The 6,280-nt window shown below is 38.9% G+C and overlaps 1 protein-coding gene across 2 annotated transcripts in view; it reads right to left on the bottom strand.

Moving 5' to 3' along the window:
• The window catches only part of LOC135224705 (inhibitor of growth protein 1 homolog), a 642,357-nt gene that overhangs the window by 634,643 nt on the left and 1,434 nt on the right, over positions 1-6,280 (bottom strand). The gene's annotated exons all lie outside the window — the stretch shown is intronic.

A 6,280-nucleotide genomic window follows, 5' to 3' on the forward strand; every position in this document is an offset into this window, starting at 1 on the left:
TCCGGCTGATCTCAATATCCTTTTCAACGAACATGAAATGAACAATTTTGTCATTGGCATTTTGGAGTGTGTTTCCTCGCAAGGCCACCACAGTATATGTGATTTACCTTAAAGTGCTTTAACTCAAAAGTGACATGTCTGTTGTCATAACAGGTACGCAGTGGAGTATCTAGCCTACTTTAGCAATAACGAATAAGCATTTCTCTTTCCCCACATCATAAAACGATCAATAAAAATCCTGAGACGGAATAGATTAAACTGAACTTAAATAAAAAACATTCATATAATTGGCCACCTAACCAACAAGCATATACAGAAATGGTGACTGACCCGAAACAGCGACCCAGTAACATCACAACTTGCCGCCAAGAGAATGTAGGAGCAAATGCATGCTCCAGGGACCTCTGGACTAACAAGTCTTTGAGACAGCCTAATTCTTGTGACTCCTTGTAACTCGAAATAGATAAGACACACACAGAGCGACAAATTCTCCCCATCACAAACGTGCCATAAACAGGCGACCAGCGACACTGCAATTCAAAGGAAAGGCGCGCCCGCCGATCTTATTGACCTCTCGTCCAAAACAGTGGGAGCTATATAGGAGGGGGAGGAGGGAGTTGGGGGTAGACAGCTCAACGAGAACAATACCTCTAAAAAGAATCCAAACAGTAGCAGACTCGTTCTTTTATGCATCTGATTTCGACCCAGCGTCAGTCACCCGGGTAAAATACGGGCGAGGACCTTGGGCGTACCAATAACAATTCTGGAGAAAAGGCGGTGTGGAATGAGAAGAGATTCTGTGATTCACATAAAATGCAATATACTTATCGGAGAGATTTTAACACGACTCGAACAGGTGAGGCATTACGGAGCGGAGATGACATGAACTTGCTAATCGACATCGTCGTCAATTTTCGAATGCTTTCCTATCAACCCTAATTTGGTCCATGGGGGGAGAGGGTGTGAGGGTCCCATTTATATGTTAGTTAACGATTTGTGGTTTTCTCTTAACAACTTCTGACCAGTTTCAAAATGGAACACTAAAATCACCTAATAAAATAGTAGTGGATGTGTTTGGATTCCTCTCCGCTATTTTTGCAGGATAACAAAATCGTGTGTACGAGAGAGAGAGAGAGAGAGAGAATCCTCAGGGTGGGTTCAGACTCCCAAGGGAACATCAGACCGACTGACGCCATCCTTCTGCCTCATCCTTTTCTTCTTCTCCTCTCTCTCTCTCTCTCTCTCTCTCTCTCTCTCTCTCTCTCTACCTACTCCTGAAGGATGCGCGTCCTGACCTGCCTTTCGTTTCTTTTTCTTTGGATCCGTATCAATCAACTTATTCGATCCAAGGGTCCCTAGCGAAGGAAATGAGAGAAGGCGTTGAAGATGACCGTCGGCGTTGACCCTCGAATGTATCGGAGACCTGACATTCTCAACTGAGTTAAATAGTAATGCTGTTTAAACAAAGATTTACTGTGATTCATTCATTAGCGTGTATGAGCACAAACCGTCACAGTGTATGAGAGAAATTGTAGCACACTTGTTATTACAATCTCGCACGAATGAATGCACTATTCACTGATGCTTACAGTCATAAATCAAGACGTGAAGGTCAAAATAAAGTCGGTATTGAAACGAGTGTCACTCATTGCCAACCGGTTTATAAAACTGAATAGAATAGAATATCGAATTTAAGCCAATGCTCAAGCACTGGGACCTATGAGGTTATTCAGCGCTGAAACGGAAATTGACAGTAAGAAGGTTTGAAAGGAGTAACAGGAAGAAGATTTCGCAGTTGCACTATGCATCAATTGTTAGGAGAGGGTGCAGTGTTCGATTGATGAAAGAAAATCTGAACGGAGGTACAGTGAAAGGAATGAAAGGGGTAGCTGCAAAGGAACTTGAGTAAGGCCTACGGTACACACCGTAAGGTGCACTGATGGCACTAGCTAGCCCCCTAAGGAGCAACCCAAGGGAATCCTATGTAAACTGATTTGAAATAACCAAAGTTCCGCGTTGAGCTTCAGAACCAAGCAATAACCTTTATTGATTTTAGGCAAATGCCCTCATAAACCTAGCATCACTTCCAAGAAGCTATTGACCCCTGGCTGGAAATCTAAGCTCCTGCATTCATTCCCGGTTTCTAACAAAGGGTCAAGGTTGTATCTGCAGTCAGAGGAACCAGCCATTAACGACCATTAAATATTAATGTATATTTGATCATCCAATGAGGTTAATCAGTGTTCTAGACTAAAATATTACGGATACAGATAAGTATACATTTCTGTTCAGAGCAAAATGAAGGGACTCACTCAAATTTGGGCGCACCTGTTAAAATGTGCCAACCATTCATAAAAGACCTAATGAGGGAAACCTTCCAAATCCGCATGTTTTCGTTACCTGACTACGTGAAAGCAATAATATTTTTGCACACTGGACGTTTTTACCAAAATTTTGAATCACACACTTCTGACTCATCTGTCATATGCTCAAAAGTTAAAAGGTAAAAATTACTGCACCTCCCCTTTGATGACAATACAGACCAGTATCGAATTCTGAAACCTGAAGAAAGCCACAACCTGCGGAACAAACTTAATCAAAACCACATACAGTTTAGGAGCGTCATGTTGTCTCTTCTGTGGAGGCATGGCGCTCCGAATCTGTAAGTGGTTTTGAATATATTTGTTATCAAAGTTGTGGCTTTTTACAACCTCCCTCTTCCTCTGTCTTGTTTTCTCTGGCCTGGACAGGAAAAGGCATAATGTTGCCCGTCAAAATGGTCACTGCTCTTACAAAAATCTATTATCAGGCAAGGAGTAGAAACGTTCATGTTTGCATTATTGGTAAAACAGCCTACAGGATACCTCCCACTGAGCGAGTCTGATGTCATAATCATTCGGGAGAAACACCAACTGAGTCCAAAATGGAGATCACGAAAAACTGACATCAAGAAACATTCAAAATGATAAAACTTTTAATTAGACAGGACACGGCACACCTCTCAAAATGTGTACATCCTAGACCATTCACGCGGAATGCATGATGAGCCTGTCATCGAAGAAGAAACAACGATAAAAAAGCGCTAAATAATTTTCGAGTGACAGACCACCTGATTCGGGCCACCATTAAAATAACCGCCAAAGGCTTCGACCCGCGTCTATCTGTGACCACCAGAATATCTATCGATAATATCCACATAAGTAACGTGGACGTAACACGAATATAAAGCACCTATGACACGCTCGAATAAACATTGTATATATATAAAACGAAGGAATGCAATGTTTTGGAGGATTTTATGACAACGCGAAAAGCCGTAACCAAGCACGAGAGGAATGACACCGTTTCCCATTCAGTGCGACTACTGGAGGAGCATCATCACAGCGCTGCAAAGGAGGTCTAGCGACGAGGGCTTCCCTGGCGTTCGGATTAACATATCTAGGTCCAAAGTCGTAAAACTTTCACTCGCTCAGCCTTTGAAGAGGCGCTTCGACGTGGCTTGTTGCTTACGTGGGAGTCCAAATAAGCTTGGCATGGGTGAGTTTCCAATGCTCTCTGAGAGGGTGGGGAAATGCTGACCTGATTTTCATATTACCTAACTTATGGAAATGACAACCTTACTGTGGGTCTCAATGACGTGCGCTGTCTCGTCTAAGTTGATACAGTCTCTCTCTCTCTCTCTCTCTCTCTCTCTCTCTCTCTCTCTCTCCGCAATAGAGCCACCTTCCCCTCTCCCACCACAACCTCCCTAAGGCCAAACCCTCCTAAATACCTTACAGTCTACAAAATTTTACCATTCACTCGAGCATTAATTTTGAATGAATAAACGATTCCGGTCCAACAACCAACAACCATTTCCATGAGAAACATGCCAAGTTTTTTATTTATTTATTCATTTATTTTTTGCAACGTTAAAAATCAGCCAAAAATTATCAAGAAAAGGTTAATCCTTACGTTAACTAAGGGGGTGGGGGTCGGGGGAAGATCGCACTCCTCTTTTTTTTTTTTCTTCTTTTTTTTTGCTAAAACGTGCCATCACTTCAACTACGCGGGCACTGCTTCCAAGATCCCGAGAAAGAACGAACACTTCAAAATCGCCTTGTAGAATACAATATCTCACGTCTTTAATGAGAAAGAATATAATTTCTGGCTTTCAAAACAGTACTAAGCGTGCTGCAATTTTCATGAGAGAAAGAACAAACACCAGCAAAGAAATGATGGTTTTTCTAGTTTCAGGGAGGTCAAAGCATCAAGTAAGAAACAGTTATATAACTTTAAAATTCATCATTCTCATCGCCTTCAACCCCTCGGAAGGCAAAGGTGCCTCTGAGAAATTCCGCCATCACGTCTTTCATGTGCTTTGTCTTCAACGAATCTCCACTCAATTCCAACCTCTTTCCCATAGTTCTAACCCAAGTAGGTCTAGATCTTCCTACTCTTCTGGTACTCTCACTTGAACCCACCCGATTATGACATCATTAGAGTACAGAAACTTTCACACAACTACATTAAGTATATCTTAGTTTAACCAGACCACTGACAACTACATTAAGTATATCTTAGTTTAACCAGACCACTGAGCAGATTAACAGCTCTCCTAAGGCTGGCCCGAAGGATTAGATATTTTTACGTGGCTAGGAACCAATTATTTACCACCTAGCAACGGGACCTACAGCTTATTGTGGGATCCGAACCACATTATATCGAGAAATTAATTTCTATCACCAGAAATAAATTCATCTGATTCCACGTTGGCAGAGCCGAGAATCGAACTTCGGACCACCGGAATATTAGGCGAGCTGGAAAACCACTCGTCCAACGAGGAACTCACACACACAACTACATTATCACTAAAGGTTTCAATAAGATGAATGCACATGGATTTATATCATTCTGATACTGCTTCAAAGTCTGTGGAAGGCCAAGTGGTTCATCTTCTGAATAATAATAATAATAATAATAATAATAATAATAATAATAATAATAATAATAATAATAATAATAATAATAATAATAATAATAATTTGGAGGTACACGTCTTGGAACACTACCGTAAGTGAAACTGTGGGTCAAATGCCGTAGATTCGGTTGGCCCATTCGGCATTGGGCGGAGAAAGGTCACGAGAGAGTAATATTAGTCTCCCGTGCGATTTCTTCATTAAAACTCAAGATGGTCTCAAAGTTATACTTTATCCTTAAGTCCCTTCCCACTGAGTTATGCATCTATTCATGGCATTTTTATTATAAAAAATCTTCCGCATATTCTAAAATTTAAATCGAATTGTGGCATAATTTCATTGGAGGAAATCTTTGCAACATGTTGCTTGACGAAAATCCTTTATATATTTGAAGATAAAGTCATTCGAAAACGATGCTATGTCATGGTTTAACAATCTTTCACATATGTTACATATACTCCTTGGACAAAACTTGCCTCTTCTGGGGAATTTTTTTAGTATTTATTTGTTATCCCAAGCATTTAGAAACAAATATTCCTTATTCAACAAATATTCCTAATAATTCAACAAATATTCCTAATGATTCCGGATAACAAACCTATAAACTTTTTACTGACGAAAAATTTATTGTTTCTTGCATGACAACAAAAATGTTTCAGTGAACATGCGCTAAAGTTGACAAAAACAAACAATTAATTGTCAGCAAATATGAATTAACTGCAATATGATATTTTCTTTTGTAGTACATACATAAGCAATAAGTCATTTAACTCTCCCACAGTTTCATCTTGGCAGCTTTACAAGCAAAATTTGTAAGGTGTACCGAAGTGAGTAATTATCGAGTACAATTACATTGCTAATACGGAATAAACGGAGCAGTAGATGCATTTTAAGTAGAGTTCGAATATTAACCTTTGAAAAAGTAATACTCTCTGCTGGGGAGAAAACAGCATAATTTTGAGAGGGAAAAAAATACAACAAATTTTGAGAGAAAAAAAAACACAACAGACACCTGCCCTTTCGTTATTTTTCTCTCTCTGCCTCTTTAAACAAACATAATTATATGTGTGTGTATATATATTTATATATATATACATATATATATATATATATATATATATATATATATATATATTATATGTATATATATATATATATATATATATATATATAATATATATATATAATATATATAATATATATTATATATATAAAAAGTATATGACTTATTCAAATGTCTAAGGACCCTGTTACAATGAACGTGCATTATAAAAAAAAAATGGTTTACTAGTGTAGCCTATATATGCTTGACAGAATTCGTT

The sequence above is a fragment of the Macrobrachium nipponense genome, chromosome 12 (assembly GCF_015104395.2).
Source record: "Macrobrachium nipponense isolate FS-2020 chromosome 12, ASM1510439v2, whole genome shotgun sequence".
In the NCBI taxonomy this organism is placed as follows: domain Eukaryota; kingdom Metazoa; phylum Arthropoda; class Malacostraca; order Decapoda; family Palaemonidae; genus Macrobrachium; species Macrobrachium nipponense.